The sequence below is a fragment of the Siphateles boraxobius genome, unplaced genomic scaffold (genome assembly GCF_051911475.1).
Source record: "Siphateles boraxobius isolate OS27281-9 unplaced genomic scaffold, OSU_SipBor_1 22, whole genome shotgun sequence".
Classification (NCBI taxonomy): domain Eukaryota; kingdom Metazoa; phylum Chordata; class Actinopteri; order Cypriniformes; family Leuciscidae; genus Siphateles; species Siphateles boraxobius.
The window spans coordinates 2502015-2516150 of record NW_027508833.1 but is presented as its reverse complement, the minus strand read 5'-3'; the positions used below and the strand labels follow the sequence as shown (position 1 = coordinate 2516150).

The window sequence follows — 14136 nt, the reverse complement described above, 5'->3', positions numbered from 1 at the left end:
AACGGCTTGTCCTGAAAGATGGAGCAGTTTCAACTTTAAGAACAGAAGCTGTTGTTTACGGGTCACAACCTGTAAGTATGATTTCTTTTTCGTCGATGTGTTTTCCTGTAATAGTTTGTATTGTTAATTGTACGTTGCAGCAAGGAAGTAAACAAATGACAACGCTGTTTGGCTCTGCAAACCAGCTTGTTAAATGCTCATTCATACTTAAAGTTACAAAAGTTTTTTTTTTAAATCTCACCAGCGAACTTGGAATTAGTGTAAATTATTCTTTGATTAGAGCTTTTATGCATTTATCTACATGATTGTTTATCTACAGGCATGCTAAACATGGTTCTGTGTTTGATTTGGCTAACCGTAGTAACGTTAAAGCCAATGTTTAGTTTTCGTTTTGGGTTAATAGTTCTGTCGACAGAAATTTGGCTACAATTGTTCTAAAAATACAAAAGTAACGGTGCAATACAGTCAGTAATGATCACTATAGATCCGCAGTCTTTACTCAAAAAAATCCCTTTGAGGACTTTAACGTTAGTATAATTTGTTAGAACGATTATATGAAATTCTTGTTTATGAATATGAAGCTTATTTTTTGTAATACTATAATAATTAGTACAATTTAATTACAGCGTATCTAAAAAGTAATGAGACAGAAACAACAACAAAAAACAAACCTTTCTGAAACGTCGTTTAACAGCCGTTCTTGAACAGGTTCTGCTCAATTATCTTCACTAACATTCTCTGGATCCGATTGACGCCATTGTTTGTAATACACCAAAGCACAAACTACCGTTAAAGGTAAGGGGCGTGACGTTTCCGTTAGCGAATCACAACACACTGAGCCAGCAAACCAATCTGAGCCCATTGCATATTTTTGAGGGACTGGCTTCATAGAACCCGGAAACCATCAGACCGTTTTTACAAGGATGGACAGAGCAGTGTAGAATAAAGGTAAAATATTGAAAAATAATGCAATTTTTTTAAAAACGAAGCATGAACACATGTTACAGTGCACCCCACAAACACAATCAAGCCTTCGAAAAAAAATTGTTTTACCACCCCTTTAAAGAAAACTGTGCCCACCCAGCCATTTCTAATGTCATTCAAAACTAAAAATCAAGATCTTTTCTTCTCTGCATATAAACTGAATGTAACTGATCTGTTCTGGCAGTTTTTGTGCCTACACAAGCTAATTTGCCACAGAGAAGCAGAAGAATGTATTCTTGGAAAAATAAACATTAAAAGGTTAGCTGTAAAAGGACTACTGATGAAATTTTTTTTAAAAATATCTAAAGGCCTCTTTGTAGGTATGTTGATGCTTTTAAAAAAAACCTCCATGTTATTTCCCCTGATGGCGCATCTGTTGATGCGAAGTTAGATCTGTCATAGCATAAGACTTTTTGTGGTTTGGAGTGACGATGCAAACGGAGAACAACAAACAATTCCCAATTTAATTTGATGTATACTCAAAATGCTCTAAAGGTAAAAATATATGTGACATTGAATTTTGAATTGAAATATGAACATGTATAACATCTCTGATTATGAAATAAAAATCCCCTGAACTGAAAGAACAGAGTGAAACATCCACTGCTGTTATTTCAGTCACAATGAATATTCAACAGACCTTTTTTTCTGACAGTTGACGGGCACAGAAAATTGAAGAAGCCATTGTGATACATTTTCTCATGCTATGTGGACTTCAATAATGTGTCGTGTCACATTATTACCAAAAAACTACCATGACAGAACACACGAACTGATGGAGAATACAAAAGTATCCTTCTCTGCTAGCTTTTGTTCCTGCTCTACAATAAATAGCAGGGAGACCAGTGGTAGCATTTTTTCTTTTATAACTCAAAAACTACATCTACTACTTATTTTGGTATAAGAACCATTTATATGTTCCAATAGTGACTGATTAATTAATAGGCTTATAAACAGATTAGATTATAATTTTAAATTTAATAGAAGACCTAGTGTGATAATAACCCCTTCAATATGGGCATAGTTTGGAGCAATTGCAAAATAATTGCAAAACAATAATAAAAAAAAATCACCTATTATAAAAGCACTATTAATACACCTGCTCCTCTAATATGTTTAAGTATTACTATTTACAACATTATGGGATTGTTTCCATTTTTATATATTTCTAATTGTTTTATCTGTCAGTAATAATGTTAAGTGTGTGTGTGTGTGTGTGTGTGTGTGTGTGTGTGTGTGTGTGTGTGTGTGTGTGTGTGTGTGTGTGTGTGTGTAATATGATGCAATCTTCTTTTGTGGGAAACTCATACGTTCTAGGAAACGTATGTTTAAATCTCACTATGATCCTAAACTATGATCCTAAACACACACACACACACACACACACACACACACACACACACACACACACACACACACACACACACACACACACACACACACACACACACACACACACACACACACACACACACACTTCCATTGCAGGCTAGTATAGTCCCCTGTTGGTAAGGTAGATATCGGCCAGAGTTTCAGGTCCCCAATTGGCATTTTTTTTTTTTTTAAATAAAACAAAGCATATTTAAAGTTATATTAGGAAAAAAGACCTTAAAAGAAAATTTTGTATGTCATTTTTGTTTCTTCAAAGTGACCAGAAACACTAGTCCCCTCTTGGCCAGTGTAGAGCGATAGTCCCCTGTTAGTAATATAGACGTGTATGTGTGTGTGTGTGTGTATGTGGGGACAACATTCTTCCACGAAGATGGCAGTATCCAAAACCCTTGTCCTTGTGGGGAAATGTTTTGGTCCCCATGAGGAAAACAGTTTATACATTATACTAAGTGATGTGTGGGTTGTGTCAAGGGGTAGGGTTAGGTGATAAAATATACAGTTTGTACAGTGTAAAAAATCATTATGTCTATGGAAAGTCATGGAAACCCAACATGGTAACTGTTACTAGCAACAATGTAAGTAAACATCTGTCATTCATGTTATCTTTTACCCAACAACTTTGAGACAAAATAGACATTTGTTTGAATTCAACGATATGGAAATGTTGGAAATCGTAGTAAAGTGCACGATCACACTTCGTTTGCACAGGGAGAGAGAGGACTTTACTGAGCATGTACTGTGAAATTCATTTTGTTCTTGAACTTATTTGAAATTGAATACATGTAGTTTGCTACATTTGCCGCTGTTATAATTTCCCTCAGTCTCCCATACATTTTGTATTACAACAATCACACTGGTTAAAAAAAATGGCTTAACATCTGTGCATCCTGCTTTTGAAAAATTAATGCAAGGAGACAGAGCTACTTGTAGAGAGATAGTGGTCTCTCTGAACATGTCTATTACTCTTGATGGTAAACTCATCTGCCATTGCTCCCAGTGACTTTTATCTGTGGTTCGTTTTCTTTTACTGTTAGTAGGTCGAAGGGGCCGATGCTAAATTGCCATATGGATTGATATTTAATTGTATATTGCATTGCATCTCTGGATGAATATGAGAAATACGTCAGATTTACTGTCACAAATATTTCTGTGGAAAATGATGTGGATCAAAATATCATCAAACTCATACTTTTAAGTAAAAGATGACGGCAAAATCATTGATAACTTGTGATGTGAGATGAGGGATTATACGTCACTGACGTTATTATATTAAAATGTGTGGAACAATGTTAATGTAAATTTTGAACTGCCTTCATAAATGGAGTTTGAGGCTATTTTTTCCCCAGGCACATGTATACTAAAAGTATAAACTAATATTATTTCAAAAATATTATTGGTGCTTTTGAACAGTTACACTTTGTAGATATATGATAACAACATATTTCCTACAACTACAGCTTAGAGAGAGCAATTCCTCAACCTTGATCCTAAAGCAACCAGACATGGTCCATTACATATTCTATTTAATATTTCATTATATATACATATTCCATTCACAAACCATGTCTATAAGGTGATTAAAAATACATTTCCAGTCCCAGAAAAAAAAAGTAAAAAAAGTATTGTTGTAATATGCTCTCTAGTGTCAATCACAGATGTAACAATCCTAAATGCTTAATTGTCCTTAAAAAAAAAGAAAGAAACCCTAACTTGACCACTAATTCAAGTTACAGTTAACTAATTTTAGGGACCAACGAGAAGCCAAGTGCCCTGCTCAAGAGGACAGTGACAATAACATGATCTTTAAAATAATCCAACTCATCTACAAGGTCTCTCAAACAAACAAAAGAAAACTATTAAGCGATGTATAAGCTTAAACTGATAACATCGCTCCACCTTTCTTCATCACTGTCATAAAAAAAAAAAGCACAGGTAAAGCAGGTGTAAATTGGCTGAATCTAAGGATGTGAATAAATGCACACTTCCACATCAACAAGTACTTCATTCTTACCTATATTGTGCTTTGTGCCATATGGTTCCTTCTCGCAGCCTTGATTTCAGACACTCTCTGACAGCAGGCTCACACCTTAGTATTCCACAAAAAGCTCTGTCTACAACAAAAAGGCAGAAACATATCATAATTATTGTCGTTCAGCAATGCATACAGTACATGTTAAAAATAAATGCCAGGATGTTTGAATTTAAGAGTCATGCTATCTTTAAAATGGTGATTTATTTTCCTTAGACGTCCATTTTGCTTCTACAGCAGTGTGATACCATTTAAATCCCAAGGAAGTCCAGATAAAAGTTTATTTATTAAATTACATTTTTACAGCAGGGTTTTAAACAGCAAAAAAAATGCAGCTTTGTGGTCACAATAAGATTTATGTTAGCTCAATATAAAGTATTATGTAGCATTCTCCACAATGTCAGATGGCCTGTCTATCACACTTCTATTATAATGGAACATGACACGCTGAGGTGGAGGGAATGTCTTTTTTTTATTTGTTTGTTTTTTTTGTTCTTTTGTGTAGTTATGTGGACACAGTAATGTGCCATAATTTTTGTACCTCACTGGTGAGAGTCTCTTCACTTGTCATTGCTGGACAAACAAAACACACTCATTTCCAAGAAATGTTAATTTGAAAGAGGGAGGATGTCATTCCAGATGATGAGACCAACAATAAGAGGAGCTCCAGTAATATCCTGTTTCTATGAATTCTTATCTTATACCTCTTCTGTAATAATAATGCCCAGCCTCCCTCACTCTTTCTTTCTTTCTTTCTTTCTTTCTTTCTTTCTTTCTTTCTTTCTTTCTTTCTTTCTTTCTTTCTTTCTTTCGACAGTAATTTCTAGGGCAAGTATCCTCATGTTACTACTTAATGATAATGCATTTTCGAGGAAATACTGTCTATGTTATTCAATATAATAAAGTCATGGACTTTCAATATAATGAATCAGGATTGTGACTGTCAACCTTCAAAACCTCTATATTCTGCACTGAAAATGCATTTGGTTTAGTTTATATAAAAGCAAATGATACTCCTAAAATAAAAATAAAAATAAACAATTTTTCTTAATTAATATTTTCTCTTCACGGTGTTCATGTGAAAACATACTGTATATATATATATATATATATATATATATATATATATATAGTTATCAGTGACTTTAAAACCCGCCTTCTGAAAAGCATAGTCTACTCCAGCCCATTCTCATCCCAAGGCGTCATCTAACTGACGCTGTTGACCATGCTTCAACATCCGACGCACAAGGCACCCTTTAGCGTCAATATGAGACGCTAACCCTACCCCAGACCTAAACCTACCCATTACGGAAAAGTCATGTAACTGACGCTAAAAACGGAAGCGTCATCTAACTGACGCTAAAGGCGTTAGATGACGCGCGAGGATAAGCGTCATCCACCTGACGCTAAAGGGTGCCATGCGCGTCGGATTTGGAAGCATGGTCAAAAGTGTGAATAAAATGACGCCCTGGGATGAGAATGCGTTGTCTACTCTCATTGGTCCGCCAGCCCCATTCTGTTGTGATTGGTCTCCCACTTAGAACATGTGTCGGAAATGTAACGACACTGTCATTACACTATGGTGTTACTGTATCAGTTTAAGCCCAATTTCGATAATGACAGTCAAGAACAACAAGCTGATCGACCCAAACTGCCCTCGCAAGCTCAACATCTTTCACATTGTTCACTTTTTTTTATTTTATACCTCTCTTACATTTCAGATGTTAGGTTATGTAATTTCTCTGCATCACTGTAAAAACTGCATGGTCCGTTAATACACTGGACTGCACAGTTTAGAAAGCAGTCGTTTTAAAAATAGTGAGAATACAACAAAACACTGTGGTTGTACTGCTGAGGAATAGTGCTAAAAGATGCATTTAACCGCTGATTCTTCAAATCTTCTGCCTTTGGAAGTCCATGTAACTCCAGGGCCTTATAATAACCTCCGTTTGAGGGCTGAATACATACAATAGAAATGTAAGCAATTATTCACTGAAAATCTTCCAAGACCATCCACCCATTTCTTCTTGGCATGCTCGTGAGAGAAATAGTGATTTCTCGTTCATGAACAGATCATTTTATTGAGTCAGATCTTTTCAATAACTTGATTGATCCAGTTCATAAAAGTAGTCTGAATTAGTATTATTTTTTTCCATGAACTGAACTGATAAGAGTCTTGAGACTCAATATCCCATTTGCAGTGTTATCAACCAGCTGGAGTGAATTATAGATTATCAGTGAATAATGTATTGAATTTTGGTCTGTTCCTCACACAATCAAAGCTTCAGAAGTCTTGTAACATTATCATGAGTCACATGTACAATATTTATAATAGTATTATTGCACATTTTTTTGTCAGTCCTCATTTACCATCTGGAAAAGAGTGGTCATGATTTTGTGTATTCATGCATTGTGTTCCAAAGAAGAAAGTCATGCAAAAACAACATGAGGGTGAGTAAATAATGACAAAAATCCATTCTATCCAAACATTTGTTTGTGATCCTACTTTATCAAATAATTCCAGCGAGGATGCCGATAAGAGCAAAACATGACAATTTGGAAAACAATTTCCACACTCCTCCATTTGCATTTCTTTTTGCTCTGAGACATCAACAATTTCCATATGCTCATAGTCGGATTAGCAGCACGCTTTCTCAAGTCTGGCTGGTGTTCTTTTTTTATTTCCTTCACACCAGTTTACCGCATCACATGTGAAGCGTATTCCCTATTCGGCTTCAAGTCAGTGCAGTCATGCAGGCGAAGTAAGATGGGCTGGGTATTGACAGCTCTTTAAATAGAACTGTGTGTGTGTGTGTGTGTGTGTGTGTGTGTGTGTGTGTGTGTGTGTGTGTGTGTGTGTGTGTGTGTGTGTGTGTGTGTGTGTGTGTGTAATATGATGCAATCTTCTTTCGTGTGAAACTCATACGTTCTACGAAACGTATGTTTAAATCTCACTATGATCCTAAACTCAAGCTCTGTGATATGTGAACTAACATAAAATGGTTGACCCGCACTTAAATGCATTTATGAAACACCAAAACAAAAAATAAAAAATGACTACAAAAGAAAACAATTTGTTTGTAGTGTGTTGAATACCCACAATTAAATGAAACAGTACAAATTGCTTGTAATATCTAAAAGCACCAGCATCTAATGGAGGGATTTGACCTTTTTAAAGAGACTTTAGAGATAAATGAGAAAATATGCTGTAAAGTGCTCAGTGACATTCAGAATAAACAAACACCTCTGTTTGGCTAAAAGAGGCTCTTGAGATGAACACTCAGTTGCTAAGCCTCAAGGGACCAACTGTTGAAATATCATCAATTAACATTAGATTAAACTTAAAAAAGAAAAAGGAAAACACCCTAGGCCTTTCACACTTTAAGACGACAGATTTTCCATAACAGCCTGTTCCATGTCATTACACACCGCCTGTTTTGCATGCATCTTTGTGTTTTACAGTCACAGGGAGAAAATTCTGACATCCATTTGATGGATGACTGGCTCAAATCCAATGATACCAATTTTTGCTAATATGAGAGAGAAAAAAAAATCCACATTTAAATATTTGGTGGGTCACCCCTTATTCACAATAAAAAAGAAGAAAAAATATATTTTTGATCTTAGTAAACTGAACTTAATTTATCGTGTTTATCTAATTGATTTGTCCAGTGTATTTGAATTGATGAAATCATAATTTAAAAAAAAAGTTCTCAATATCTCATAAAGCTCATGCAAAAAAGAAACAAAATATAAAGAGTTGAGATTTTGTACGGTGTGTCTTGCCACCATGTTGATATCAAATGGCCGTTTCATGCAATTTACTGAGTTATTACTAATAATAATAATCACAATGTTTAATTTACAGAGCATCAGCTCATTGTGCTTTACAAAGCATGAACATAAAAGTGCATCAAAAAAGAACAAACCAAGTTGTAACAACAAACATAATATACTATACGGTAAGACAGGGTAAGGGGACCATCCCACCACCTTAAGTTTTTTTTTTGTCACTTGACCATACACTGTAAAAATACACATATTTTTTTAGAGTGTAGATGGAACAACATCCCTTCTGATGAATTGATGATGATGTCTTCCCTTTTACCAAATCGGTAAGAAAACTGCAACACCCATAATGCACTGGGCATGTTGCTATCCAAGGCCACTCCCACCAGTCTGCTCCTATTGGATATGCTTGATCAGAGTCAAATACCACCTTTCTTTATAAGGAAATACTTCTTAACAAACTTTTAGTCATAATGATATCGACTTATATTGTTCTTGAATACAAGAATTTAACGAGTAAACGATTATCAGGAATGAGTTTCTTGTGTGTCCAGTGAAGGATCCAGCAGCTGCAAAGAATCGTAAATACAGAGAGAACTTTGAAACGGAAAAACTGAAAGTGTTTTAGACTACACGAAACAAAACGCCAACACCAGGGACGTGCACAGGAATTATGAGGGGCAGTTGCTCTGACCTGAAAAAAGGGCTTCCCCTACATTCAGTTGTGCTTCTTGCTCGTATTCAGTTCTGATGGTAGGCTACGGGCAACTACGCATGATTTGTAGTATGATTGCGTAAAGGGAACAGGAATTCCGGTAGGCAACAGAATCGACTGCTAAACCCAGGGCCGATCCTGAACTCCCCCAGGGGCCCTAAGCAAAAGGGGCCCTCTACCTGACCTGTGACGCCGTGAGCTATGTAAACCATTTGCCATTGCCACACAATCACACCTGACACTTCAGTGCTCCCAATACAATCCTCCCTCCTTTAAACAAAACAGTCAAAGAATAAGTACAACAATATAGAACAGAATGAGGTTCAAACAAACAATATTTATTGAATAGAGTATTTTCTATAGAATGTTAACATAACAAGTGAATATTAACGTAAACATAAATAAGAAGAAAATAATAAATTATAACCCTGAGCTTTGGCTTTTGGGATTAACTTTGGTTCTCTCTACAGCCTGGGTATTTTCTGCATCAGTATGATTTTTTATTTATTTATTATTATGCATGTTGAAGCAATTCTTGATTTATGGTTATTATTTACTGAGGGATGTGCATCCATATTGACCAGTAGGTCCAGCTAATCAACATTTTAAATTCAATATAGCCTATAAATCAATAGTCAATCAATGTCAAATTGTCAATACATTGCTTTCTATCTTGCATAATTAGTGCAGTTGTTTAGAGTTTTTAACTACACTGAGACTAGATAATCAGTTTCTTGTTTTATAAATGTGACTTCGATTGGGAGTGCCATCATTCACGTGCATGTATTGTACAGTATGTCTGGTCTCCACATATTTCTGCTTGAAAAATGCGAGTTTCATTTCGTGCACGCGCATATGAACGCACGATAACACACGCGACGCGGTTATGTTTTCCGAGCTGCAGTAAACAAACACCGTTGCACTTTGTCGTTTATCAAAAACAAACGTAATAATTTTTTTAATTTTACTCTCACTTTTGTCAGGCACAAAGTGATGCAAGAGATGCACTGCCTGCCCAGCTAGGTTAGCAAGACCGAAAAACATCAAACTTTGCTGACATCAAACTTAGAGAGGAGAGAACACAAGTTTACCTGATTGTTGTTCCCGCAATTCACTCTCATGGGTTTTTTCTTCTTCCTCTTTTCGTGACCAGAAGGAAAGTTTCGCTTCATTTTGTCATGGATGTTGTACACATTAACTGACACGCTATGACACGAGATGGAGGCGGGGCCTTAAGTAATTTGTGGGGTCTTACGCACCGGTCGCGTGCAGCGCTGCAGCCACGTAAACAGTTTGCCCTTCCCTTACTGACTTTCAAGTTCGGTGCACGAATGGAAGTGAATGAGGCTTTGCGATTTAAAAAAATAAAAATAATAAATGTATGTAGGCCTATGTGAAATTCTGCAGCCATTGTACGATTTTTTTTTTTCCTCGGAAGGGCAACTTGAGTCGAGAAGGGCATATGGGCAGTTGCCCGGGCAACCTGAGCAACCCCCCTGTGCACGTCCCTGGCCAACACGTACAGGTCAGAAAGCTGTCCATTTTTACTGTTTAAAGAGTAGACAAAATAAGATGACATTTTCAGTGATAAACCTTACAATAACTGTTACTCTGTTATTCTGTTAATAACACTCTATTTATCCGACTGTCCGTGAGCGGGGATACAGATATGCCGATGTATAATTTATAGTTTGTATTTTGAAGTGAAAAGATAAAATTAGGCCCTTAGAGTATTCCCCAACCCAGAATTGTTGTGTGTGGACTTATTTGAATCAAGACAACCTGTTATAAATAAAGGTATGTGATTTACTATGGTTTACTAATATTTTGCGTAGTAAAACCCTAACGTGGTGCAAAAGCCTCATCTGTATACTGTTATATGTGTGTTGGTGGCGACTTTTTTATGGTTTGACATCATTAAATTATAATCGGTTTGTGAGAGATTGATTCATAGAATGTGATTATTGGACGATTGATCAGAGCATCCCTAAACACAATGTTGATTCAAGATTCGAAGTAAGTAGTTTCAAAGATTCAAAATAAGCAGTTTCTTGAAAAAAAACGAACAAATAAATTACTAAAAAGGCACCCATTGATCAAGAATACTGAGAATGGCGCATCTGAAAGAACAGTCTGTTCCACATGTTCTGTAGACAGCCTCCATTTGCCTGTGTCAATACAGAGGCTTTATGAGGGTCAGAGCTCTCAGAACAGGCTGCGCACACAAATCCAAACACAAAATGAGAGTTGCTCAGCCACCTGACAAAAAACGAGCCCACTCTTATTATAGAAGTAACCTGGGCTAACCTGTGCGCCTCTGCTCAATAAGTTACACTGGCTGAGCTAAGAAACACAGATGTTATTTTCCTCAACTCTGGAGGCATACAAAAAGTTTCATAGCATGAAGCTAATATGAAGTTATTATGTGGCATAGAAAAATAATCAGGAATACTGTAAGGGGATTACAGAATCAAGAAGTATAAGTCTGTTTGTGTGACATTTATTTCTTAATGTATTTCCCATTATTAAGTAAATATAAAGTAAAATAAATATAAATTTAATTTCAGCAATTATGCATGTGTTTTTACTATCTTTAAATTAGTTTGACATTTAGGCCACAATAATATATCTGCAGATTTGGACTATGTCGGCATTGGCCATCAATAAAATCGATATCGGTCAACCACTACATTTAAAGGTAAAGCTTTGATACTATGGAGTCAGATAGTAACTAAAAATTGTACTTGTCATGACATCAAAAGAAATGCCTTTGAACAGAATCAATATCATGAAGTGACCATTACATTTTACGTAGTTTCATTCGGCTTATGATCTTGTGTTTGGTCTCAAGAATATTGATGTAAAGCTAGTTCCACAGTGTTGCAGCTTATATAGGGGAACATCCTCGGGGAAATAGATACTGGACATGTAGAGACACGCTATCTCCCATGGACATTCATTTATAATATTATTTTAAACCCCAGTGATTGTTTTTTATATATGCTGTGTAGTAACTATAAAATAAAGTACATTACATAGTAGGGCTGGGTATTGGCACAAATTTCACAATTAGATTTGATTTCGATTCACAAGCATGCAATTCATTTCGATTCTGATTCGATTAAATTCAATATTGATTATTTTGGATATCAGGAAGGCTACAATACATGGCACATTCTCAAGGAAAACAAATCTCTTAACTAATACTGTAAACTGTCGGAGTCAGTTGTGGCCTACTAGGCTTCATTAGCCTACTATGATATTGAAGGTAAAAATGTACTGATTTGTATACAAACACTTAAATTACACTTTTATATATTTTTATAATAATAAAGTTATATGAAAAATAAACATTTAAATGGTGACTGTCATAAAAAACTTGCCAGATTTATTCAAACATGCATTAAATATTGAAGAACATTAACAATTATAATGAATATGTTATATGGTGCATATATGTAGCAAAATACTCCTCTCTAGAGTTATTTTTTCTAGCTGACTAACAAGTTAATGGTCACTGGATATGTTTTTTTCTGAGTTAAATGTGACGTTACATGACATTGTTTGCAAGTTGTTTTACTGACGTCTTTCCACGGTTGAAACACTGATTGAGCGATTCCATGTGACATGACATGGATTTCGATAAGTTGTACTCTATCTTTTAACACACTTTCAGATGCTCATTCATGTTAATTCGCACTGTAACTGGTATTAAGGCGGAAGAGAAGATCATGTGCGCTCCGCGCTGCTTCTCTTGAGCCGAGCTGCGCCAGAGAGATCTCATGCCACAGCGCCAAAAAGGTATTTATGTTTTTGAATTTCGTAAGAAAATGGACGTAATTTGAAATCTGAGACTTTGTTTCATATCAATAGTAACAAAACACAAAGATTATTGCGATTTATTGGATGGGATGCGCTCTACACTGTTCTATTCATTCATCAACTGAAAACAGGATGAGTAGCCTAATCGATTCTTGGGATTTAAGAATCGATATTGATTAGTTAAAATGAGCATCGATTAAAATCGAGAAATTTATATTTTTTACCCAGCCCTATTACATACAGTAGTACATAGATACAGATAACATTGCTCATATCTCTCATAAATAGATAATACACCATTGTTATTTTCAGATTGCAATACAATGGCAAAGTTGACTTTTCAATGCAAGAACTCAGTGCAAGACCTAATGTAAGACATAGCCTTAGTTCAGGAGGCTGTTTTTACGACTACCTAACACTCTTGGTTCTCCTGTAGAGAGGTGTAATCACATTTTCCAGTAGGTTTGGGACAAGTGCCCCTCAGATAAGAGCTTATCATATTCCTCCATGTTGTTATTATGTGCCTCTTGCCTGAGGCCCATGGGCTTGTCCACTTATCTAGGTTCTGCAATTTGAGAGGGACTGCTGGGTTCAATGCGATGTCTCTTTTCTTGCAGCATGTCGGAAAGAGATGTTACTTGGGATCAGTAATGCTCCCTGGGTAATAAAATAACCTAGAAATATAATGTGCTTCCTATTGAAGGAAGGCCACAAAAGTAATAAAAACCAGGCTCACACATTCCATTAATTTATTTATTTAAATACCACATATTCTTTTCTAATGCTGCAGTTCTTGAGGACTACCATGCTGGACTGCAAACATTCACTGTATTATGGGCATGTGTATATTATCTCAAAGAAATACATACTGGCAAGCTTAATGTCATCAATTCAATCAATGTTTAATGCATAATAAGTATTTATTCTACAGTACCACATCCATCAAGCACCAAGTCAGAGGCAATGGTTCTCATTTTGGAAAGGGTGGCTTGCCCACTTTAGGTTGGTGGAGAGTTCCTGCCTCAAGTGGAGGAGTTCAAGTATCTTGGGGTGTTGTTCACGAGTGAGAGAAGGATGGACAGACGGATCAGTGCAGCTTCTGCAGTAACGCGGTCAATGTACCGGTCTGTCGTAGTGAAGTGAGCTGAGCTCTAAGGCGAAGCTCTCGATTTACCGGTTGATCTACATTCTTACTCTCACCTATGGTCATGAGCTGTGGGTCATGACCGAAAGGACAAGAACCCGTTTACAGGCGGCCAAAATTAGCTTTCTCCACAGGGTGGCTGGGAGATCGCTTAGAGATAGGGCGAGAAGCTCGGTCACTCGCGAGGAGCTCAGAGTAGAGCCGCTGCTCCTCCACATCGAGAGGGGTTAGCTGAGGTGGCTCGGGCATCTGTTCCGGATG

The 14136-nt window shown here is 36.4% G+C and overlaps 1 protein-coding gene across 2 annotated transcripts in view; it reads right to left on the bottom strand.

Annotated features, from left to right (window-relative positions):
* Window positions 1–14136, bottom strand: part of LOC143746499 (leucine-rich repeat and fibronectin type-III domain-containing protein 2) — a 134493-nt gene that overhangs the window by 30772 nt on the left and 89585 nt on the right. The window contains exon 3 of one of the 2 annotated variants that reach the window (XM_077238321.1): window positions 4388–4487. The gene's annotated coding sequence lies outside the window, so the exon portion shown is untranslated. The remainder of the gene's footprint in view (window positions 1–4387; window positions 4488–14136) is intronic. The other variant, XM_077238322.1, reaches the window with a different exon arrangement.